Below are 26,364 nucleotides of genomic sequence, written 5' to 3' on the forward strand. Positions count from 1 at the left end.
CGCTGTCAGAAGAAAGGAAGAGTGTCCACCTGTGGTGAGTGTTACAGAGGGTGTAACGGGAGAGTGTGCGCGAGAAAGGTGTGTGACGGACAGGTGCATGGGGAAAGAGTGCGCTGTCAAGAGTAAGGGTGAGTGCGCTGTCAGGAATGGAGGTGGAAGTAGTGAGAGTGACATGGAGCGTGAGTTAGTTGTGACAGGTGAGCGAGGATGTACACCTGGGATGGAAGGATGCACACCTGGAATGGTAGAGCGTGAGTGGGAATGCACGCTGGAGTTGGTGGTGAGGCACGTGGTTGGGTGTGCGAATGAGAGCACACCTGTGATTGTCACAGAGGAGGTGACCGAGGAGGGGGCGCGAAGAGGTGTATTGGTGAGGTGTGCTACCAACGAGTGTGTGCCAAAGTGTTCGGTGGTCAGGTGTGTGACCAAGGCGGTGAGTGGAATGGGTGTACCTGGGTGTGTAAGGAACGGTACGAGGGGCATGGAAACGGCTGGATGTGTGAGCAAGGAACGGGCTGCGGGATGTAAGCATGCAGGTGAAGCATCGACGTTAGACGGGATAGAGTTTAGAACGACTTATAGCCGAATCGGGCCCTCGGTGCGTGCTGGGCCTCGCTTTGAACGGCCGCGTCCGTGCTCCACTAGGCGGAGCTGGCAGCCCGATAGAAAGGGTCGTCATGGCGACCACTTTTTGTTGAGACGTGCCGGCAGGTCGAGATCGGGACATTGGATGGCTCCACGCCGAGGTGATGCGTGGGATCTCGGCCCGGGTAAGCCCCCGTCCCTGCACCGAGTGCCGGACGCATCCACCCGCTGGCACAAAACAACCAGCATCCATTGCTTGGCTTTACGCAGCCGGGCTTTGGACAGGGATTGGCGCACCGAGAGGTATTAGTGAGTAGACTGGGTGATGAGGTTAGTGTTTTGGACCCAAAATTAGAGAAAAGCAAAATTTGATGATTGGCAAGGGATTGGCAGTAGTGATTGGCAGATGATGGGCAGTGATTGGCCAAATTTTTGATTTGTTGAAATTTGATGTGCAAAATTGGTAGTGAGAGACCCCCGATGTGGTGGGATGGCAAATCCACCATCCTTCCCATGGGGGGGCAAAGGAGCAATAGCTTATGGGGTGTATGGCAGTGAAAACTAGCCCGGGTGGGTTAGGATATGGTGTGTAGGGATCTAGCGAAGATGACATTAGGTAACGTTAAGTTTAGTTAGTGACTGATACCTGTAGTGGGGACGCAGGTAGATTAGTATGGATGATAATGACGAGGGAGCGCAATAGTTTAAAGGGACGACTGGGAAGCGCAAGTTTCAGAAGGGAGTAGTTAGCTGAGATGATGCCGTGTTTGTGAGAATTGAACAGGTGTGATTGCACAGGTGTGCAACTGGACAGGTGTGTGGAGCAGTGTATGAGTAGTGAGTGTGTGGATCAGCGCGAATGCGCTTGGGGAGAGAAGGGTGCAGGTGGCACCAGGTGTGAGAGCACAGGTGTGCAGGTACAGGTGTGTGGAGAGAGTTGGAGTAAGTGGTACGGAGTGGTGTGCATGGTGCGAAGGTGTGGATGGGGGAAGAGTGGACCCCTTTCACGAGTACCCGGGGCGGGTAGTGTAAGTGTTAGGTAGAGGGTGCAGGTAAATTGTGGTTGGATATTGGCATTTGTGGTGCGGTTGCAGAATGGTGTTGTGAATGGGTGCATTAGTGTTGTGGAAATGGCTGGGCGTGTAGCCTGTTAGTGTGTGTAGTTGGTTGGGCACTCCACCACTGTGAGGATGTCGGCCAGGTGAGGCCGCAGGTGGGCTCTGGGAGCCGGTAGTTGTGAGTGGGGCCCGAGGATCCGGAGGATGGACCCGGGTAGCCCAGTGCCAGAGAGGGCACCGAGTGGGGAGAGTGCCAGAGGGCCTTCCCCAGGTAGTTAGGTAAGGGCAAGGAGCAGGTAAGCTCGGAGGCAACTGCAGTGGTGGAGGTGTGCAGGTGGGTAGACCCACTGGGAGAGGTACACGCCGCAGCCCAGAAATTGTGCGAGGGCACCGGGAGATGAATCGGGGGAGTGAGACCCCAAATTGAAGAGCACCACAGTTTGGCCAATGGGAATTGGTTTTTAGAACCCATAGTGTAAGAGGGCCAATGGTTTGGCCGGAGAGAGACCCCGGGTAGTGTAAAGTTGTTAAAGTCATTTAGGAAATAGTTAGGATTGATGAACCTGTCGCACCATACGCAGCCACTTACCTGTGGTGATGATGATGACTCCACACCTGTGTTTTCTTTGTTTGTTGCAGGAGATGAATTGCTGTGTGGGTTGGTGAGACGCATCACGACGTGGATGAGACATTGGGGTGATTCCATCTCTCCCTCCTTAGGAGGGACTGATGATGAGTTGGAGATGGCAAATTATGATGTTGAGTTGGAGATGGCAAATTTTGATGAGAGTTGAAAATGGCAAATTTGATTGGTTAGGAGGGAGAGAAGACGAATTTGGTTTATGGGAGGAACGGGGAAGACAGTAGGGATGTTTGTCGATTTGTAAAGTAGATGTTTATGGGTAGTGTTGTGTTTTGTGGATACAGTAAGGGGTAAGGGAGGGGCCATGTAGGTTACCTGGTGGGGGGGGGCGTACGATAGGAACGTACCTGTCTCACCTGGTTCCCATGTGCCCCCAGTGTGCATCATCTTGTATTGCGTGCACTTTTGCGCCCTTACCACCTTACTCACTTGTTTCTTCTGTTGTCTCCCACCTCCGAGGATCTGGCTTTGGGGTAGAGAGAGAGGAGAGAGAGGTGCTGGCGACGCAGTTGTGGGCCTGCACTTTCGCTGTTCGCTGCCTGGATCGGTACACCATATGGACCGCAATGTTTGTGGCCACCCACAATGGACCGCAGCTCTTTTGCGGCCAAGCACCACCCGTGGAAGGACCTATGGGTCAACGTGGCACCTATGCCATAAAGGTGAACCACTGTTAATTAACACCAAGTGCACCACAAGAAGAGCAAGAGACACCTGCAGGGTTAGGGGTTGTCGAATTTATTTTTATTCCAATGAACAATGGTGACTGCACCGATTGGTGGTGGGGTGGTGCTTTTGATGCTCGGGAAGGGTGCTCTGCACGTTATTAAAGGCCGTCGGCCACAGAGCACTCGTGGGTTGGTGTATCGATGCTGGCAAGCGCGCTCTCTCTATGCATAACATCTGCATGTGTTCCTCCAAAGACAGGTCCTGGATCGTAGTGTAAATAGCAGCGTAGTCTTGTAAATAATGCTCCCTACCGGCTGTATGTTTAGTTTGCGAATTCTTTCCGGATTCGGTTATCCTGTGGGTGTGTTTCTGTGAGGAGAAGGGTGCAACGTCACAGGGGGACATATTTACTCATTTGTGAATATCTGTAAAACTGTCGCACTCAGGGTAGAGTTAATAGTAGAGGGAACTACATTGCGTGCCACACTAAAGTAGGTAAAAATTTATCGGGTCGGGACGCCCCGAGGGTAGAGAAGGGTGCAATGTTGCGAATATGGAATTTGGCCTCCATATCCGCTTGTAAATATTCCCCTATTTTCTCCAATACTCCCCAACTTTCCCCGATCCCCCATTCCCTAGTCCCATTGCATGTAAATAACAATCAGTAGAGCCGACCTTCCCCTTATTCCCCCATTAAATGTCGTGCCCAGGTCCACCGCACCACACGTAGACAACTTTCGGACATCTTCCTAGTTATTCTTATTCTATGTCAGTTAAGGCCTCGTCTCCATTAATTATGACTCTTCGTTGCACCAGAATGTGATTATATGGCATCAGTAGTGAGTTTAGGACCTTTCCCATACCTCCTCCCATCTTCTTCCCCAAACAACAACAATAACAACAACTACAACAACAATTACAACAACAACAGAGGAGATGGCGGCGGAGCGGGGGAGGATGCGTCCTCACACCGGCTCGATTAGCTCCAGACCATGCGCTCCACGGGGTTACCCCGAAGGGGCTGGCTGTCAGCTCCTCGTCAGGGGCGGAGCCAGTAACCCCCCCCGCACGCACCCAATGAGAAGCAACGTGCCGATTCCACGAGGCGGAGCTAACGAGCCGAGGGCGTGTCACTCCCCGCCGGATATACGTGGCCCCGCGCCGGATGTGACGTGAGATGCGCCCCCAGCTTGAGACGAAAAGACGCCACCTGCGAGCGCTGAGAGAGAAAGGCCCGCCTGTGAAAGAACGTCCCCTCCGAGCGCTGTGAAACCTCCCGCATCTCTGGACCGGACCGGGTCGATTCTGCCTTGAGCCAAGAGTGCACCTTGAGCCATCGCGACCTGCCTTTCCTTTTCATCAACCCCCGTGTGAGTCAGCATTTTGTCCCGTGTGTCTGTCGTCTGTCCGGGGTTAATATAAGGTTGTGTCTAAGTGCCTGTCTTCCTATGATGTACCTCTCGTCCCTGTAATCTGACCTTCCGCACGAATATAACCTCCTCCGGAGGTCTTGAGAACTGAACCCCTGGTGTCGTATTGTGTCATTATAACCCAGCCGGGTGTCTTCTCTTTCCTATTGAGCCAGCGTAGCGCGATTAGTCAACATTCGGGCACAATCGGGTAACTTGTGCAGACGTGGTCATACCATAAAACCGCTCGGTAAATAACATCCAAGCCACGTCTGTAACAATATAAAAGAAGGGACATTCCATCGTTTGTAGAAAATGCCAAACAATATAAAAGAAGGGACATTCCATCGTTTGTAGAAAATGCCAAACAATATAAAGGAAGGGACATTCCATCGTTTGTAGAAAATGCCAAACAATATAAAAGAAGGGACATTCCATCGTTTGTAGAAAATGCCCAACAATATAAAAGAAGGGACATTCCATAGTTTGTAGAAAATGCCAAACAATAGAAGAGAAGGGACATTCCATAGTTTGTAGAAAATGCGAAACAATATAAAAGAAGGGACATTCCATAGTTTGTAGAAAATGCCAAACAATATAAAAGAAGGGACATTCCATCGTTTGTAGAAATTGCCAAACAATATAAAAGAAGGGACATTCCATAGTTTGTAGAAAATGCCAAACAATATAAAAGAAGGGACATTCCATCGTTTGTAGAAAATGCCAAACAATATAAAAGAAGGGACATTCCATAGTTTGTAGAAAATGCCAAACAATATAAAAGAAGGGACATTCCATAGTTTGGAGAAAATGCCAAACACTATAAAAGAAGGGACATTCCATGGCTTGTAGAAAATGCCAAACAATATAAAAGAAGGGACATTCCATCGTTTGTAGAAAATGCCAAACAATATAAAAGAAGGGACATTCCATCATTTGTAGAAAATGCCAAACAATATAAAAGAAGGGACATTCCATAGCTTGTAGAAAATGCCAAACAATATAAAAGAAGGGACATTCCATGGCTTGTAGAAAATGCCAAACAATATAAAAGAAGGGACATTCCATGGCTTGTAGAAAATGCCAAACAATAGAAGAGAATGGACATTCCATAGCTTGTAGAAAATGCCAAACAATATAAAAGAAGGGACATTCCATGGCTTGTAGAAAATGCCAAACAATATAAAAGAAGGGACATTCCATAGCTTGTAGAAAATGCCAAACAATATAAAAGAAGGGGCATTCCATAGCTTGTAGAAAATGACAAACAATAGAAGAGAAGGGACATTCCATAGCTTGTAGAAAATGCCAAACAATATAAAAGAAGGGACATTCCATAGCTTGTAGAAAATGCCAAACAATAGAAGAGAAGGGACATTCCATAGCTTGTAGAAAATGCCAAACAATAGAAGAGAAGGGACATTCCATACCTTGTAGAAAATGCCAAACAATATAAAAGAAGGGACATTCCATGGCTTGTAGAAAATGCCAAACAATATAAAAGAAGGGACATTCCATGGCTTGTAGAAAATGCCACACAATAGAAGAGAATGGACATGCCATAGCTTGTAGAAAATGCCAAACAATATAAAAGAAGGGACATTCCATGGCTTGTAGAAAATGCTAAACAATATAAAAGAAGGGACATTCCATAGCTTGTAGAAAATGCCAAACAATATAAAATAACGGACATTCCATAGCTTGTAGAAAATGCCAAACAATATAAAAGAAGGGGCATTCCATAGCTTGTAGAAAATGCCAAACAATATAAAAGAAGGGACATTCCAAAGCTTGTAGAAAATGCCAAACAATATAAAAGAAGGGGCATTCCATAGCTTGTAGAAAATGCCAAACAATAGAAGAGAAGGGACATTCCATAGCTTGTAGAAAATGCCAAACAATATAAGAGAAGGGACATTCCATAGCTTGTAGAAAATGCCAAACAATAGAAGAGAAGGGACATTCCATAGCTTGTAGAAAATGCCAAACAATAGAAGAGAAGGGACATTCCATAGCTTGTAGAAAATGCCAAACAATATAAGAGAAGGGACATTCCATAGCTTGTAGAAAATGCCAAACAATAGAAGAGAAGGGACATTCCATAGCTTGTAGAAAATGCCAAACAATATAAAAGAAGGGACATTCCATGGCTTGTAGAAAATGCCAAACAATAGAAGAGAAGGGACATTCCACAGCTTGTAGAAAATGCCAAACAATATAAAAGAAGGGACATTCCATGGCTTGTAGAAAATGCCAAACAATATAAAAGAAGGGACATTCCATGGCTTGTAGAAAATGCCAAACAATAGAAGAGAATGGACATTCCATATCTTGTAGAAAATGCCAAACAATATAAAAGAAGGGACATTCCATGGCTTGTAGAAAATGCCAAACAATATAAAAGAAGGGACATTCCATAGCTTGTAGAAAATGCCAAACAATATAAAAGAAGGGACATTCCATAGCTTGTAGAAAATGCCAAACAATATAAAAGAAGGGACATTCCATGGCTTGTAGAAAATGCCAAACAATATAAAACAAGGGGCATTCCATAGTTTGTCAAAAATGCCAAACAATATAAAATAACGGACATTCCATAGCTTGTAGAAAATGCCAAACAATATAAAAGAAGGGACATTCCATGGCTTGTAGAAAATGCCAAACAATATAAAAGAAGGGGCATTCCATAGCTTGTAGAAAATGCCAAACAATATAAAAGAAGGGACATTCCATGGCTTGTAGAAAATGCCAAACAATATAAAAGAAGGGACATTCCATGGCTTGTATAAAATGCCAAACAATATAAAAGAAGGGACATTCCATAGCTTGTAGAAAATGCCAAACAATATAAAAGAAGGGACATTCCATAGATTGTAGAAAATGCCAAACAATATAAAATAACGGACATTCCATAGCTTGTAGAAAATGCCAAACAATATAAAAGAAGGGACATTCCATGGCTTGTAGAAAATGCCAAACAATATAAAAGAAGGGACATTCCATGGCTTGTAGAAAATGCCAAACAATATAAAAGAAGGGACATTCCATAGCTTGTAGAAAATGCCAAACAATATAAAAGAAGGGACATTCCATGGCTTGTAGAAAATGCCAAACAATATAAAAGAAGGGACATTCCATGGCTTGTAGAAAATGCCAAACAATATAAAAGAAGGGACATTCCATGGCTTGTAGAAAATGCCAAACAATATAAAAGAAGGGACATTCCATAGCTTGTAGAAAATGCCAAACAATATAAAAGAAGGGACATTCCATAGATTGTAGAAAATGCCAAACAATATAAAATAACGGACATTCCATAGCTTGTAGAAAATGCCAAACAATATAAAAGAAGGGACATTCCATGGCTTGTAGAAAATGCCAAAAAATAGAAGAGAATGGACATTCCATAGCTTGTAGAAAATGCCAAACAATATAAAAGAAGGGACATTCCATGGCTTGTAGAAAATGCCAAACAATGGAAGAGAAGGGACATCCCACAGCTTGTAGAAAATGCCAAACAATATAAAAGAAGGGACATTCCATAGCTTGTAGAAAATGCCAAACAATATAAAAGAAGGGACATTCCATGACTTGTAGAAAATGCCAAACAATAGAAGAGAAGGGACATTCCATGGCTTCTAGAAAATGCCAAACAATATAAAAGAAGGGACATTCCATAGCTTGTAGAAAATTCCAAACAATAGAAGAGAAGGGACATTCCATGGCTTGTAGAAAATGCCAAACAATAGAAGAGAAGGGGTTCCTCAACACATGACCAAACCATCTCAACCTGTTCCTCTTCACAGCATCCATCACAGGCTCTATTCCCATCATCTTTCGCAATTCATCATTTGTCTTCGTCTCTCTTAACGATAACGCTTCACGCGCTTTTTATTGTGAGGCAGTTGCAGGAGAAGTACATGGAGAAGCGGAGGAAGTTGTTTCTTGGGTTTGTTGATCTGGAGAAAGCATTCGATGGGGTTCCACGCAAAGTATTGACATGGGCAATGAGGAAGTTAGGAGTGGAGGAATGGTTGATCAGAGTAGTGATGGCAATGTACAAAAGAGCGCGCACAGCTGTAAGGACGAAGGATGGGAACAGTGGTGAGTTTAAGATGAAGGTGGGAGTGCATCAGGGGTCGGTACGAAGTCCACTACTATTTGTAGCTGTGATGGAGGTGCTGGCTCAGAACGTAAAGGAGGGTTTACCGTGGGAGTTGTTGTATGCAGATGATCTGGTGTTGATTGCGGAAAGTATGGATGGACTGAAGGAAAACATGAACAAGTGGAAGGAATGTATGGAGACAACAGGTCTGAAGGTGAATATCAGAAAGACGAAGGTGATGGCAAGTGGTAAAGCATGTGGTGAGGTGGAAAGAACTGGGAAGTGGCCCTGTGCTTTGTGCAGGAAGGGTGTCGGAGTGAACTCCATTCAATGTACAATGTGCGCTGAGTGGGTTCATCAAAAATGTAGTGGTCTGAGAGGGTCATCAACCAGTGTGGCAGCTACATTCAAATGTAAGGTGTGCACAGAGGGAGCTGCACATGGAGGAAATGTTGAGTTGTTCTTGGAGACGGCATGAAGCTGGAAGGTGTGAAAGCATTTTGCGAACTCGGAGACTTGCTGAATGGAGAAGGTGGATCAGACTCGGCAACTGTTGCTCGAGTGAGATGTGCATGGAAGAAGTTTCTGGAACTGAGTGGCGTGCTGATGAGGAGGGGAGTGTCGTTGAAGCTGAAGGGAAAGGTGTATGCTGCATGTGTGAGAAGTGTTATGATTTATAGGAGCGAGACATGGGTAATGAACGAAGAGCAGCAACGAAGGTTAGAAAGGGTGGAAATGCGAATGGTTCGATGCATGTGCGGAGTATCGTTGAGAGAGATGAAGACAAATGATGAATTGCGAAAAATGATGCGAATAGAGCCTGTGATTGATGCTGTGAAGAGGAACAGGATGAGATGGTTTGGTCATGTGTTGAGGAAGGATGAAAGTGACTGGTTGAGAAGAGTGATGGAAATGAATGTGGAAGGAAGTAGAGGATGGGGAAGACCGAGAAATACTTGGCTAAAGATGGTGGAAGAAGAAATGCGGGCAAGGGGGTTAACAAGGAGAGATGCAGAAAATAGGGCAAGATGGAGAAGATTGTCATGGGGACCGCAAGGCTAACCCCCGCTCTAGCAGGGAAAATGGCCTTAAAATGCATGTTGTTGTTGTTGTTGTTGTCTCTTAACGATACTCCGCACTTCCACCAAACCATTCGCATTTCCACCCTTTCCAGCCTTCGTTGCTGCTCTACGTTCATTACCCATGTCTCGCTCCCATAAATCATAACACTTCTCACACATGCAGCATTCACCTTTCCCTTCAGCTTCAATGACACTCCCCTCCTCAGCTTGCAGAAAATGCCATAACAATATCAAAGGCACATGCCATAGCTTGTAGAAAATGCCAAACAATATAAAAGAAGGGACATTCCATAGTTTGTAGAAAATGCCAAACAATATAAAATAACGGACATTCCATAGCTTGTAGAAAATGCCAAACAATATAAAAGAAGGGACATTCCATAGCTTGTAGAAAATGCCAAACAATATAAAAGAAGGGACATTCCATGGCTTGTAGAAAATGCCAAACAATATAAAAGAAGGGACATTCCATAGCTTGTAGAAAATGCCAAACAATATAAATTAACGGACATTCCATAGCTTGTAGAAAATGCCAAACAATATAAAAGAAGGGACATTCCATACAACAACACACAACATGCATTTTAAGGCCATTTTCCCTGCAAGAGCGGGGGTTAGCCTTGCGGTCCCCATGACAATCTTCTCCATTTTGCCCTATTTTCTGCATCTCTCCTTGTTAACCCCCTTGCCCGCATGTCTTCCACCGTCTTTAGCAAAGTCTTTCTCGGTCTTCCCCGTCCTCTACTTCCTTCTACATTCATTTCCATATGTAGTTGTAATTGTCATGGTTCTCTTTTTGAGGTAATGTTTTTATGGCCGGATGCCCTTCCTGACGCCAACCCTCTTAGTCGTCTCTTACGACACGCAGGGATACAGTGTACCTATTCTAATCAGGGTACACACCATACACACCGGTCCACGTCAATTCATGTAAAACAGGCGTTACGCCTAGGTCCCCCGTCGGGGAAGTGATGTGAGTTGACAAAGTGGAACACGCAGAAAACATGCTATGATATTGTTGCGGATATGAGGACTGTATTTTTTTGATTGTGTGCTTTATTATATTATTATTATTGTTTATTCTGCGCCCCCTGCCTCCGGAGCTGTGTAAAGGTGAAAGGGCATCCCATAATTAGTCCACAAGCATACACGTCAGCCAAATAATAGAATACCCCTGTTTGATAGTTATCTCTTATTCTGTGTTTTAGAGTAAGGCTGTGTCTCCCATTAATTGAAGTACTCCATTGCACCAGTGAAAGAGAATAGATCCCCTTTCATTCCCATCCCCAAAATCCCCATTTCCTTCACATCCCCTTTCGTCATTGCCGAGCCTCGATTGCCAATTACCTCCCCTCCAAAACCACCATTGAACAAGTGCCCGCCCGTCGTCATCAAGGGGGGAGCCAGAGGGTCGCATGACCAACCAGGGCCGAGGTGAGCACACCGATGGGCGTGTCCTGAAGGCCGGCGGCTTGATCGCTAGAGGCGCTATAAAGGCGCGCGCGCAAGTGGCGTGAGAGGGTCAGTCAGTCAGTCAGTGGAGTCGGTGGTCAGTTGGTTGCGTTGGTTGCGGTGAGGAATCGGTGGTGGTGGTCAGTGGTTGCGTTGGTTGCGGTGAGGAGTCGGTGGTAAAGAGTGAGTGGACCAAGAAAGAGTTGAGGGTTTGGACCAGACGAGTCGGACAAGTCCTGGGAAAGCACGCGACGTCCACAGCAGCCACAACAGCAGCTTGGGGCCTGAACGGCGGTTTTGAGCAGGGCCGCAAAGGAACGGCGGGTGCTAAACGCGCCGATCGTGCTGCAGGACCCCCTTGGACCTTCCTCTCCCTCCAGCCATCCACCTCCTGCCTTTCCACCCTTCTTGTGTACGTGAGTTTGTTTTGTTTGTTCTGTCCCTGGGTTAATTAAGTCTGTATAAGCTAGTATTTGCACTGTGTCACCTGCGTCTTATGTGTTGTAAATAAACTTGATTGCTCCTTTTTGCTTGTGTGTGTACAATAAATCCAATTACTCTTCTGTCCGTCTTCTCGTTTTATTCCTTTTCCTCTTTGCATTTCGTCGTTTTAGTCTTTTCCCAGATTGGGCAGCTGCGGTGCGATACGGCCAAAGTTCTGGGTGAATCGGGTGAGTCGGGGATCCTGTAACGGTCGCGGTTGGACCATCCGCTCGGCCCATCATAACATCTAAACCGCGATCAGTAACAATATGATATTTCGCTCACAAGGGTCATAGCTCTTTCAGGAGCCTCGATTCAGTATACAAAAAAAAAAAAAAAAAAAAAAAAGCATACATGGAGGCGGCCATCTTGGATTTTGACGTGGTGACCCAATTTTCAATCGCGTTCTTCCTTATGCCTAGATACACCGACACACCAGAAGGTACTTCGCTTATTTTTCAAGATATTTCGCTCACAAGGTTCAGAAATATATATGGTGGCGGCCATCTTGGATTTTGACGTGGCGGCCCAATTTTCAATAGCGTTCTTCCTTATGGCGAGATACACCCACACATCAAATTAGAAGTTGGTACTTTGCTTATTTTTCAAGATATTCATCTCACAAGGTTCGGACATACATGGCGGCGGCGATCTTGGATTTTGACATGGCGACCCAATTTTCAACAGGTTTCTTCCTTATGCCTAGATACACCCACACACCAGATTAGAAGTTGGTACTTCTCTTATTTTTTCAAGATATTTCGCTCACAAGGTTCAGACATATATATGGTGGCGGCCATCTTGGATTTTGACGTGGCGACCGAATTTTCAATAGCGTTCTTTCTTATGGCGAGATACACCCACACACCAAATTAGAAGTTGGTACTTCGCTTATTTTTCAAGATATTCATCTCACAAGGTTCGGACATACATCGTGGCGGCCATCTTGGATTTTGACGTGGCGACCCAATAGATACACCCACACACCAGATTAGATGTTGGTACATCGCTTATTGTTCGAGATATTTCGCTCACAAGTTTCAGACATATATATGGTGGTGGCCATCTTGGATTTTGACGTGGCGACCCAATTTTCAATAGCATTCTTCCATATGCCGAGATACACCCACACACCAGATTAGATGTTGGTACTTCGCTTATTGTTCGAGATATTTCGCTCACAAGTTTCAGACATATATATACATATGGTGGTGGCCATCTTGGATTTTGATGTGGCGACCCAATTTTCAATAGCATTCTTCCATATGCCGAGATACACCCACACACCAGATTAGAAGTTGGTACTTCACTTATTTTTCAAGATATGCAGGTTACAAGGTTCAGACATACATGGCATCAGACATACACGGCGGCGGCCATCTTGGACTTTGACGTGGGTTGCACCCACACACCAAATTCGAATGCGATCCTTCGCTTACGCACGCACGCACGCCCGCACGCACGGAGGGGAAAGCCATAGTCCCCCTTTCGCTCCGCTGTGCGACGGGGGAGAACTAAAAGCACAAGGATGGCCGAGTCGGCCTCCCAAATACATTACACATACAAGCTCCTCCACAGCTTGAGATCACCATTGATAACAAAGAAAAGGTTCGTTTGCACTGCACGTAAAGTAGCTAAGATGGCCAGGCGTACAGAATGTAAACGCAACACTTTCGAAGGTGATGATGCACGAAAGAAAATGCTTGATGCTTGATGAAATGAAAATGAAAATGCTTGATGAAAATGCTTGGTGCACGAAAAAAAACGATCAATAAACTATATTCCCAAATGGAGCACTCCCAAACATACCCAAATACAGACAAAGGGAAATCCAAATGAAAAACAAAGAGGTGTGATTTAGTGCGCACTTAGTCTTAAATCGGCTGGTGTATCTCGTCAGGAATCGTCAAAGATCGTCCGAGGCCCTGGCGTCTTTGCGCATGAAACACACTCCTTGGCGCGTGAAGTGTTACGGGGTCAACCTCGAGGGGGGCCCCGGCAGAAAGATGTATGGTCCTTGGGTGAAAATAAGTCAATCAATAACGAGTCCACACCAAGGGTTACGAACAAACCCCAATATATTCCCAAATCCTGCACAGGAATCACAATGCGTTTACAGCACTTCCATACAATCCTTATCTATAGTATAGGTGGCGCCACCTTAACCCACAACAGTGTTGGCAACACTCACGGCCCTTGCCCCCAATGTCTCTGCACGCCTCCCAGGTGACGTCGAGTCGATCCAGCGATCGGGGAAGCAATGTCCGAATCCTGCACGCCTCCCAGGTGATGTCGAGTCGATCCAGCGATCGGGGAATCTATGTCCGATTCCAATCGGGGCTGGGAGTGAGGATACTCGACAACCTCAGCGAGGCTACCCGACTTCGCAGGTTCCGCAGTAATCTGGCGCTCTCCTGACGCGCGGACTTCGGTTCACAGAGGCACGGTTCCCTTGTCCTTCACGTTCGGCGGCTCGGTCTCGAGCTGCAGTCTCAACTCTCAACCGTCTCCTTCCAATCTCTTTCGCGTGCCAGGCCCAAGGTGCGACCCGTACACGCCCTCGTAGGCGTCGAGGCGAACAGCGCCGGGCACTTGGTTCCTTCCAGGACCACACGGCACCTTGACACGTAACCGGCAATCAATCACCCCGCGCAGGTAACTCCTCTCGCCAGACGGGCTTTTCCAACTCCGTTCCAAAGAAGGTAACGATCGCCTCCGCTCGCGTCGGAGCTCTCGAAGCTTAAGATGGCCGCCCTTCCTTTTTCTCCTCCTCTTCTTCACGATCCCGTTTCCGGTCTCGTTTTTCCCAGAAGGGCTCCTGACCCTTTAATCACAACAACCTTTAATAGAATATACATTAATAAGAAATGACCTGAATTGTAACCCCCATAAACCCGGAATTCGTAACACCCCCCCTTCAAGAAAGAAAGTTTGAACCCAGCGAAAACTTTCTTTGCAGGCCAACTTTGACAAACAAACCAGATAACTCACACCCCCAAATCATCAGTTCCCCCCGGGCACAATTATCGCATCTCAAAAATAAAGCAACAAACTTTCACCAAAACCCCCCAGAGATTCCAAAGGTAATTCCCTCTGGACCAAGCGTCAACAACTTCTAGTTTCTCTTGGATGGAGGCCCAGCTGAGTACTCACTACATGGACGCCTTAAGGAATGTGGGGTTCACGGTTAGTCCGGGGAGGAAAGTTCATTACATGGACGCCTTTAAGAACGTGGAGTTCACGGTTAGTCCGTGCAGGAACGTTCCCTACCGGGACGCCTTTTAAGAACGTGGCGTTCACGGTTAGCCAGTGTAGGCGCCCAGGCTCGGCGGCTCCGCCGTATATAGAGTGCTTCAACTTCTCCGGACTCCTAACAGTTACGGTTGGACCCCTTGTCCCAGCAGTCACCTGACGGGCGGTCTCATTCTCGGCCAGTGCTCTGCCAATCATTCTATCGGGAGATGCCGTAACTCTGGGAGCCTCCATAGTAATATCGGCTGCTGCCAACACCAAAACTACCGCCAAGTTGTCCTCTTCTGTAGACCTCTCGACGCCTACGAAATGCCTTCCCTACTGTTATGGTCCGACCCTCCAAATCCTTACCATTCCAATTCTTCTCTGCCTCCCTGGCGTCTTTTGTGCTTGCAAACGTGACAAAGCCGAACCCTCTTGACCGTTGCGTTTCCCTGTCTTTTACCACCGCACTTCCACCAGCGGCCCATATCTGTTGAAGACAGAGGTCAGAACTTCTTCCTCTGTGTTGAAGTTCAGTCCCCCTACAAATAACTTGGTACTTTTGTCACCATCCCGAGCTGGGGTGGTGTTATTTCCCCTGCGGTGCTCTTTTCCCACCCTCGGGTTACCATAAATTTGCCCCCCGGCCAAATCATTCCCGATAATCACAGATACTCCCTCGACAGGAAGCGTGGCTTGTAAACCGACGGTGACCGGTCCTGACACCAAATCGGATTCCAAATGGATGACATGAAGTGGGGCACTAACACAGCCACCAATCCCTTGTAACCGAACACTTTCACCAGTTGCGGTACTCTTTGACAATGGCAAAATGCCTTCGAGCATTAAGGATTGATGGGCTCCTGTGTCCCTCAATACCCTAACAGGTCTTGGGTTAGTCAAGTCTCCCTCGAGTGAGACAAACCCCTCATAAATAAATGGTTGGTAACTCTTCTGTGGGCGATTTCTTACGCTTGCCATCGCATTCGGAGTTGTAATAGTCGGACTCCGCTCTGGGTTTTCCCTTTTCATGAGGTAACAACTGGACATCAAGTGTCCAGGTTTCTTGCAAAAAGCGCAAACAGGCCCGGAGGAAAAACTCGTGGTCTGCCTCGGGCCCCCCGGAAAATAAGTTTGTCTTGGGCCCATCGCCCTCTGATTTCGAACAGTTCGGGTATCAGCGTTGTCCCCATAATCATCTCGAGGCCGCCGCCATGTATTGTCGTTCTCCGCACCTGCTGTTCCACAACTCCCCTGCGGAAATCTAGGCGAGGATTTAGGTTCGTGGACCCCTATCCAGTGTGTTAAGGCATAATCATCTGCCATGGTGGCTGCGTCCCACAACTTTGGTACTTTCTTTTCCTGCAGGTACACTTTGATGTCCTCGTGGACACACTGTTGAAATTCCTCCACCAGGATCAAGTCACGCAATGCTTCGAAGTCGTTCCCGACTCCTTTTGACTCACACCACCGATCAAACATGTTTTCTTTCACTCTGGCAAACTCCACATGGGTCTCACTCTCCCTCTTCCTGGCATTCCTGAATTTTTGCCAGTAAGCTTCAGGAACCAACTCATACGCTTTGAGAATGTGTTTCTTCAATACCTCATAATCTGCACATTGGTCCATTGCTAGCGCCGAATAAATCTCTTGAGCTTTACCCACCAGCACACTTTGCACTAGTATGGTCCAGGCCTCCTCCGGCCAGTTTAACTGTCGAGCCACTTTCTCAAAGTGTGGAAAAAATTTAGCGGCTTCCTTTTCACTGAAGGGTGGAACCAGCCTCACATGTCTGCCCACATCCCAGGTGTTCTGGCTAGGTGTCGGCCCAGTCAGCAAGGGTGGTTCCTCTCCCCGTTCTCTCATTAACTCCAGCTCCTTGAATTTAATTTCTTGCTGAAGCGCCATGTCACGTTCCTTTAATTCCCTTTCGGCTTTTCTCTCCTCTGCTTCGAGTTCCCTTGCAGCTCTCCTCTCCTCTGCTTTTCTCCCTTCTAACCTTTCCTGGAGTTCTCGTTCCACTCTCCTTTCCTCTGCTTGTTTCTCTTCTCTCCTCTCTTCTGTTTTCCTTTCCTCTTCTGATCTTTCCTTTTCTGCTTTCCTTTCTTCTTCTGCTCTTTCCTTTTCTGCTTTCCTTTCTTCTTCTGCTCTTTCCTTTTCTGCTTTCCTTTCTTCTTCTGCTCTTTCCTTTTCTGCTTTCCTTTCCTCTGTTTTCATCCTTTCTAACCTTTCCTGGAGTTCTCGTTCCACTCTCCTTTCTTCTGCTTGTTTCTCTTCTCTCCTCTCTTCTGCTTTCCTTTCTTCTTCTTTGATCCGTTCCTGGCTCCGTAATTGCAACTCCAGTTTCCGGAGCTCAACGTCTTCTGGTTCTTCGGGTAGCCACTCCCAGGCTAACTCATCCCATGTTCCTAATCCCACCATAGACTGTATCACCGTGGTCTGCAACTCTGCCTTCCTCAAATTAGTTCGGACCTCCAAGTTAAAATGTTTGGCCAATTTCAAGAGGTCCGATTTTAGTAATGCTCGGAACTGTGCCTCACTCGGGGTTACCGCAAAGTTCTGTGCCACAAACGCCATGGTGACTACTGGTAACACCTGTTAACCTTCACCCCAGAAATTTCCAACAAAGAAAAGCAACAGTATTACTATTATTGCTATTGTTTTTTTTTTTGGTTTTTTTGTTGTTGTTTTGTCGGCAGAGCAAAACAATTTTGGGAACGTTGGAAAAGTTCCCACTCTTGGGAATTCTTTCCCGGACTAAAATTTAGAAAATTTTATAGATCCCGGACGTAGACCCAATTGCGAATCCGCAAATTGTAATAAGGACGAGCCCCCAATTCTGTTACGGGGTCAACCTCGAGGGGAGCCCCGGCAGAAAGATGTATGGTCCTTGGGTGAAAATAAGTCAATCAATAACGAGTCCACACCAAGGGTTACGAACAAACCCCAATATATTCCCAAATCCCGCACAGGAATCACAATGCGTTTACAGCACTTCCATACAATCCTTATCTATAGTATAGGTGGCGCCACCTTAACCCACAACAGTGTTGGCAACACTCACGGCCCTTGCCCCCAATGTCTCTGCACGCCTCCCAGGTGACGTCGAGTCGATCCAGCGATCGGGGAAGCAATGTCCGAATCCTGCACGCCTCCCAGGTGACGTCGAGTCGATCCAGCGATCGGGGAATCTATGTCCGATTCCAATCCGGGGCTGGGAGTGAGGATACTCGACAACCTCAGCGAGGCTACCCGACTTCGCAGGTTCCGCAGTAATCTGGCGCTCTCCTGATGCGCGGACTTCGGTTCACAGAGGCACGGTTCCCTTGTCCTTCACGTTCGGCGGCTCGGTCTCGAGCTGCAGTCTCAACTCTCAACCGTCTCCTTCCAATCTCTTTCGCACGCCAGGCCCAAGGTGCGACCCGTACACGCCCTCGTAGGCGTCGAGGCGAACAGCGCCGGGCGCTTGGTTCCTTCCAGGACCACACGGCACCTTGACACGTAACCGGCAATCAATCACCCCGCGCAGGTAACTCCTCTCGCCAGACGGGCTTTTCCAACTCCGTTCCAAAGTAGGTAACGATCGCCTCCGCTCGCGTCGGAGCTCTGGAAGCTTAAGATGGCCGCCCTTCCTTTTTCTCCTCCTCTTCTTCACGATCCTGTTTCCGGTCTCGTTTTTCCCAGAAGGGCTCCTGACCCTTTAATCACAACAACCTTTAATAGAATATACATTAATAAGAAATGACCTGAATTGTAACCCCCATAAACCCGGAATTCGTAACAGAAGCGAACGGCCTTGGCGTGCAGCTCGCTCTTCCCAGCCGTGCTTGTCCTCACGATGTCTGCACGGAAACCACAGCTCTCCGTCCACAGTTCCCCTCCTCACGACCGACCCCAGCAAGACGTCAGAAGACGACCGCTCCTGATGACGCCGGGACTCGAACTCGCACGACGAGACATTCCATAGCTTGTAGAAAATGCCAAACAATATAAAAGAAGGGACATTCCGTAGCTTGTAGAACATGCCAAATAATTGAAGAGAAGGGACATTCCATAGCTTGTAGAAAATGCCATAACAATATAAAAGAAGGGACATTCCATAGCTTGTGGAAAATGCCATAACAATATAAAAGAAGGGACATTCCATAGCCTGTAGAAAATGCCAAACAATAGAAGAGAATGGACATTCCATAGCTTGTGGATGAATGCCAAACAATAGAAAATAAGGGACAATTTAAAAAATCTCACGTGTATGCTGGACTACCCTTGTGTTCTTAGGAGGAACCAGGTAATGCTCTAGAAAAGTTCATATGAAGGGGTGCCAATTTGATTCATACAGCTGCAAAAAGAAGTAAATGTATTTTATTTGCCAGATGTCGGGCACCCCTTTATATGAACTTTTCTAGAGCATTACATGGTTCCTCCTAAGGACACAAGGGTAGTCCAGCATGCACACGAGATTTATTTTGAATGCCCCTTCTTTTCGATTGTTCAACATTTTCTACAAACTACGGAATATCCCTTCTTTTCCATACTTTGCCACATGGCACATACCATTTCACGGAGCCTTTTGTATGCTCCTGCCATTTTTCCCAAGAATATCCCTTCTTTTCCATAGTTTGCCACATGGCACATACCATATAAAGGGGCATTTTCTATGTCCTTGGCATTTTTCAAGAATTACTACCAGAGTAGAAATTTTTCTATGGCCAGCTTTTTGGGGATGACCCCTATGACAGCCAGGCAAAAATCAGACTGCATGTCCTGAAGCTCACCTAGATCAGGAGAAACAGTCACTCAAAAACCCTCCACATACCTGATATTTTAATTCCGTGAACAAACCTTGGTACATCATGGGCAATGAAGGTTGTGATCAAGTTTCATTGAAATTGTGCGTGTAATTTTGGAGGAGAGTGCAAATACCTATTTGGGGGGGGGGGGGGGGGGGAGGAAGGGGTCAAAACCCCCCTCCCCAGTTGACCAGCACAATGAGCACACCTATTGGTGCAGTCAATACACCTTTGTTAGGAATCAGATATAAAGCTTATGGCCAAGCTTCATCAAAATTGTGTGTGTAGTTTCCGAGAAGGGAGCAAATACCTATTTTGGGGGTTCAAACCCATTATCCCCGTAAACCCATTTAAGGAACGCAGATTTTTATGTGGTCAATACACCTTCGTTAGGCATCAGATATGCAGCTTATGGCCAAGTTTCGTCAAAATTGCGTGTGTAGTTTCGGAGAAGAGAGCAAATACCTATTTTGGGGGGTCAACCCCTCCCTCTCCCATCAACCTCTTTAATGGCCCTCCCTCACCCCCTCCCCTGTAAACCCTCCTAATGAGTGCAGATTTTGAATTCGTTTTTAAGGCCATTAATTAGACATATTGGCCATTGTATATTCCAAGTTTCAGCTAGTTTCAATGTATAGCCTTTGAGATGACAGGGTACCCCGAGGTGCCCCCGCAGTGGACGGGACAGGTACCAGGGCAGGTGGTGCCCTCCATGCCACCTTTGCCATTTGGAACATGTTTCCAGTGCGGACAGGTGGGACATTGGAGAAGGGATTGCCCGAGAAGGAAGCGAGGTGGCCAGAGGCGGAGGAGGGAAGGCATGCAGGGAAAAGGCCTGTCGTACCCCCCTGGTCCACAACAATGTTGACTGGAGAACGAGGCCACTCCACCGTCTGCCCCCTCCTGACAGAGGTCCCTTCAGATGAGCCAACCTATAATCTGAAGATCAATGGCAAGCCAATGCAATTTTTAATAGATACCGGTGCGACGTGTTCGACTATACGAGCAGATGCCTTACCTGGCGCACCAATATCAGGTAAGCAGATAAAGATAAATGGAGTGTCTGGACATAGCAAAAGTATTCCATTATCGGAGGAACTAACCATGCAATGTGGACCTCTAGAGGAGCGACGTGCTTTCCTTTTGGCTGAAAACACCCCGATAAATATGTTAGGACGAGATTTGCTGTGTAAATTAAGCTGTGTAGTGCGCTGTTCCCCGGATGGGGTGTATTTACAAATGCCCTATGAGAATAGGTCAGAGGTTCTATGCATGTTAATGCGGTCCGCCCCAGAGGTATGGTGGTGGAGAATATATTCCCCTGACGCCAGATAAATAATCAAACATGCAGTACAGCAGGTAATGAAAAATCGACGAAATATGGGAATGAATGGAGAAGCAACAAATTAACCCCGCGGAAATTTTTGATCCATTACATTGCACAGCATACTACATTGCACAGAACTATGCAGGCAAGGTGGAGGGAGAGTTGGGGTGTCAGTCCAACTTGACCTTGGGAAATGTATGGATGGGAGCAGAGTGTATCGGAGTCGAGGTAAAGTTGACGGCATCCCAAATGGAATTAACACAACTTCAAAATTGTTCGGTTCCACATGTTTCAATAACAAGTGCAATGGGCCGGAGGCCAGAAGATATAGGGCCGATGATTGCTGGATTAAAGCAGCACTGGAAGGGTGAAACCATATTGGCCAATGGTGGACCTATCACCAAGTTGGAAAATCAGCAAGGGTATTGTTGGACAGGGATGTGGCCAACAATAACAAGAGTGTTTGAACAGGTCACCCTACAATACATTGAAAAAAAGGTACCGCGAGACTCGACAGACAGCAAATGGGAGCGCTTGAAACAGGTGCATCCGCGGCTGTGGACGAAGCACGATAATGAGGTGGGGAGGATCCACCAAGCAACGCCCGTTCGAGTCACCATTGGTTGGGTCTGACCCGACCCTAAGGTATGCCAATACCCCCATCAGACCAGAGGCCGCAAAGGGTATTGCCCCGGTAATTGACACCTTGCTAGAGCAAGGTATCCTGGTTGTAACGCAGAGCCCGGGTAACACGTTGATTCTTCCGGTAAGAAAGCCCGGGAAGACGATGTGGCGTTTTGTGCAAGATCTCAGGGCCGTGAATAAATTCATTGAAGGGATTGCCGCTGTAGTACCCAACCCCGCTACCATTATTACTACAGTGCCTCTGGAGGCAGAATTGTTCTCAGTGATCGAATTGTGTTCCGCCTTCTTTAGCGTCCCTGTGCATCCGGACTCTGTTTTTGTTTGCATTTACATATGAGGGTCAACAGTATACGTGGACAGCGTTACCTCAGGGGTTTTGCGATAGTCTGACATCGTTTTCTCAGGCGTTGCAACAAGACTTGGGGGATGTGGTGCTGACTGCACGATCAACATTAATTCAGTACGTTGATGACTTGCTAATCCACTCAACCACCAAGGAGGGATGTTTGACGGACACAGACGCCTTATTGACGGCGCTTGGGGAAAAGGGCCTCAAAGTTATCAAGCATTCTGAGTATTGCGCTGCAATATATGTCCCCTACCAAAGTTCAAAGTGCCATAACTTTGTCAAAAATGATCGAATATGCAAATTTATGCACGGTTGATGCTGGTTTTCAAACTTGATCTGAGGTATGCTGAGACACATGTGTGTCACGCCTCGCCTCATTGATAAGCCCGCAAGGTCGCTCCGTGGAGCGGCCTGCACGTATTGCACAGTGTGATTTATATAGTTACCAACTCACGGTCTGAGGTACTAGCGATTCAAGAGATATCCATTTTTTTAATTTTTTTTTTTGTATACATAATCGAGGCTCGTGAAAGAGCTAACATTTACCACACAAACAAATCAAACAGACAAACAAACAAAATATATAAAAAGGGGAGCGGTAGACAAGATGGGAGAGAAGGGGAAGCACATAAACACAACATTTGTGAGGGACATCAGGAATGTGTGGGAGGGAGAGGGCTTGGGGGGAGGCGGCGTGGGAAGGGGGGGGGGGGGGTTGAAGTATAAACACAAGGACACCGAGGACTTCCAGGAAAGAAGTTGGTATTTCAAAAAAGAGGACTTGGGGTGAAATTAGCAGGGGTAGGAAAGATCAAGGTTTTGGATGGGGGAAGATAAGAGATGGTGGTGAACAGCTGTTTTAAAGACCTGGAGGGAGGAGTGGGATTGAAGAGAGTGAGGGAGTTTGTTCCAGAGGTGGGAGAAAAGAGGAATGAAAGAGTGAAGGTGAGCAGAGAGTCTTGATTTTGGCAGTTTAACCATAGGAGGGTTGCAGGCAGATCTTGTGCGACCTTTAGGAATATTTGGGGGACAGAGCCCAGAGAGAGCTGGAGGAACAAGGCCGGAGAGGAGTCGGTAGAAGACAGAAAGACCACCAACCTGCCTGCGGTGAGTAAGTGAAAGGCCCTCGGAGGTAGCTTCATCACAGGAGATTGCAATGATTCTGAACGCTTTGGTTTCAACAGCGTGAAGACAAGCTAGGTGTGAGGCAGGAGCACCTATCCAGAGGGGAGAGCAGTATTTCATTGAGCTGCGGATGAAAGCCTTGTACGTGGTGAGGAGCTCAGGTGTGCCAAGGAAGGACTTCGCACGACGGAGGATGCCCAGTCGGCGACTGGCTTTGGAGGCCAGATTTGAAATGTGGTTTTCCCAGGAAAGATCATGGCAGCTAGTGAGACCCAAAAACTTGAGTGACAGAACTTAACAGTGACAGTGAACAGTGACAGTGAACAGTGAACAGTGAACATTGACAGTGAACAGTGACAGTGAACAGTGACAGTGAACAGTGACAGAACATATTTTCGTTTAATTAACAATGTCTGCCAAACCACGTGCCCTATCGCAAATTCCAAAAGGACATTTTAGTAGACTGACATGCTGAACAAATGTGAGGTTTCCCCTCGATTGGATCAAAAATGAGGGAGGAGCTCGGTTTTAAAGGTTCATGCTTAAAAACGTCATAACTCTGAAACCATGTGACACATGACGTCATGCTCGCTGACCTTTTTGTTTGTCATGGGCATGCGACTGCCTGCAAAGTTTGGCCTCGATCTATTCAGCCGTTGCAGAGAAAAAGGAGTTTTCGTGTTTTCACGAAAAACAATATGGCGGCCGAACCATGTGACCTGTGACGTCATAATTAGCATTAAAATATTCTAGAGACCGAGTCCCCCCTACGGTGAAAATTTGATCTCAATCGGGCCTATTATTGCAGAGAAAATCTTTTTTTTTAAACTTAAAACTTAAAAATTAAAACTTAAAATGCCACTGAGTTAAGGATCATCAGAATTATCAGAATTCCCAAAGTTCAAAGTGCCATAACTTCGTCAAAAATGATCGAAGCTTCATGAGGTTCGAACTTGATCTGTAACTTATCATGAGGAAACCATGTACCAAGTTTGAAAACATTAACATTATGCGTTTAGAAAAGAAGGCCGGAAAGCTGTTCTTTGCGTGACGGACTGACAGACTAACGGACTGACATGACAGACGGAGGGATGGAGTGCAAACCTATAGTCCCCTCCGGTGTACACCGGTAGGGGACTAATAAGGACAAGTTACAGTTCTGTGAGCCCAGTGTGGTTTACCTGGGCCACACCCTGAGAAAGGGAGAGAGGGAACTCACCAGAGAACGCACCAAGGCGGTTCGAGACATCCCTAAACTGCGGACGAAGCGTCAGATACGCCATTTCCTTGGGACTGTGGGATATTGCCGGGAATGGATAGCCGATTTTGCACCCGTCTCGCGATCCTTGCAGGATGCGGTGCTCAAAGACGCACCTGCACAGGTGGAGTGGAGCGAAGAACGATTACATAGCTTTGAGTATCTCAAAAAGGCTTTCGCGGACGCTCCAGCATTAGGACTGCCAGACTATGAGAAGGCATTTGTGCTTTATGTGCATGAAAGAGGGGGATTTGCCCAGGCAGTGCTGACCCAGCGACATGGGTCGAAAATGCGCCGGGTGGCATATTATAGTTCACGGTTAGACGCAGTAGCGCGAGGATTGCCGACGTGTCTCAAATCCGTGGTGGCGTTAGCATGAGCGGTCAAGCGCACGGAAGCAGTCGTGCGTGCTAGGACACCCGCTTATCCTTCAAGTGCCCCATAGTGTACAGGCAATTCTATTGCAGGCACGAACGCAGCATTTGTCCACAAATCGGACTTTGAAGTATGAAATTACACTGATAAATGCAAGTAACATCATGACTGAGAAATGCACAACCATCAATGCAGCATCCCTACTACCGACACAATATGATGGCGATGCACACGACTGTCATGAGGTAATACACGCCACTACGGCTTCACGCGCTGACATGTGAGACTGCTTTTGACAACACGGACCTCGTACTGTACACAGACGGATCAGCTGCACGGGCCGCGGCCGGTACAATGCGAGCAGGCTATGCAGTGTGAACGGACCACGAGGTGGTGACGCAAGCACAGCTGCCGGACACATTCTCAGCTCAGAAGGCAGAGCTGTGTGTGCTGATCGCGGCATGTAAAACAGCAGAAAAGAGAAAGGTAAATATTTTCACCGACTCACCATACGCTTGGAGTGCAGCACACAATACAGGAGCCATCTGGAAAATGCGTGGGTTTCTCACCTCAGCCAGCACTCTGGTGAAAAACGGTGAACTGACTGCAGAATTGATGGAAGCGTTGCAGCTTCCATCAGAAATAGCTGTCATTAAGTGTAAAGCCCACACCAAGGCAACGGATGACGTCTCAAAGGGGAAAGCTTCGAGAAGGGTGTCTTATGTTTTTAATAAAGGCGTTGCTGGTCACCACCGTATTTCAAAAATAATACACTTCCTTGTACAACCAAAGAGCTTTATTAACACTTCGCTTCAATTGAAAAATAAAGGCAGATGCCTGCTACTAACTGAATATTTGCTTCATACTTGTGATGTAATTTTAAAAGACCCTGCCTATGTAATGGGCCTGTGGTTGTTTGTGCTTCTTGTATGGGAGACTTTGGTCTTGTATGGGAGACCACATGCTTTCAAATGACTTTGCCTTCATTACTCTGCAATCTTTTTACAGAGCCTAAAAATTATATGGTGGAGGCCAATATTTCCTTATTAATCATTTCTTAATTACATATGCAAATAAATAACCATTTCTATATATTTAGTACACTTTGTGTTTAAATTGTTTCCTTGTAATGGAAATTATCTCTTTCTCTTTTTCTCTAGGTCTACAAAGTCTTTAAGGGGAAGGGGAGCATGGAGGTTCTTGCCTATCTTTTGCAATTCACTGCCACCGCTTCATAGGGAGGGGCCTGGCCCACCCCATTGCACGAGTGAATTCCCTTGACGGAAGGGGCATCCTTCACTTGACTATATGAGGTACAAGGTGGATCGCGAATAACAGAAAATACTTCTATGAAATCCCTGGTGGTACACGGGAGATAATAAAAATCTTTTCTTTTCAAGATGTTTATTAAAGGGCGGATTGAAGATTTCATAAATTCCCTATCCTTATGGTGGCAGCAGAGTCACACTGTGACCTATTTCCATCCAGCATCTGGTCGTCTGGCTTTGAGAAAACTGTTGACAATATCCCATGTTTGACCTTGCAAAACATTCTTTCCCTATGAGGCGTAGCCTGCCTTGTACAATTTCTATTTGAGGCGGCAGTCTGACATTGGGGAGGGATGAACTTGGGACGTTGTTTTGAGTTCTTTGATCTTTGAGAAAAGTATATTAAGCCGACTTCAGGTTGTGGCTCACTGAGATGTTGGAGCCGGCTGTGTAAGAACCATGATGTCATACTAAGTGGTATTACTTGCCTGCACGCCACGTTTTCCA

At 46.7% G+C, this 26,364-nt stretch overlaps 1 protein-coding gene across 1 annotated transcript in view; it reads right to left on the bottom strand.

The window, feature by feature from the left end:
• MAN2A2 (mannosidase alpha class 2A member 2) overlaps positions 1-26,364 on the bottom strand; it is a 421,122-nt gene that overhangs the window by 381,621 nt on the left and 13,137 nt on the right. The gene's annotated exons all lie outside the window — the stretch shown is intronic.

This window comes from Myxine glutinosa, chromosome 2, assembly GCF_964187855.1.
Source record: "Myxine glutinosa chromosome 2, kmMyxGlut1.1, whole genome shotgun sequence".
Lineage (NCBI taxonomy): Eukaryota > Metazoa > Chordata > Myxini > Myxiniformes > Myxinidae > Myxine > Myxine glutinosa.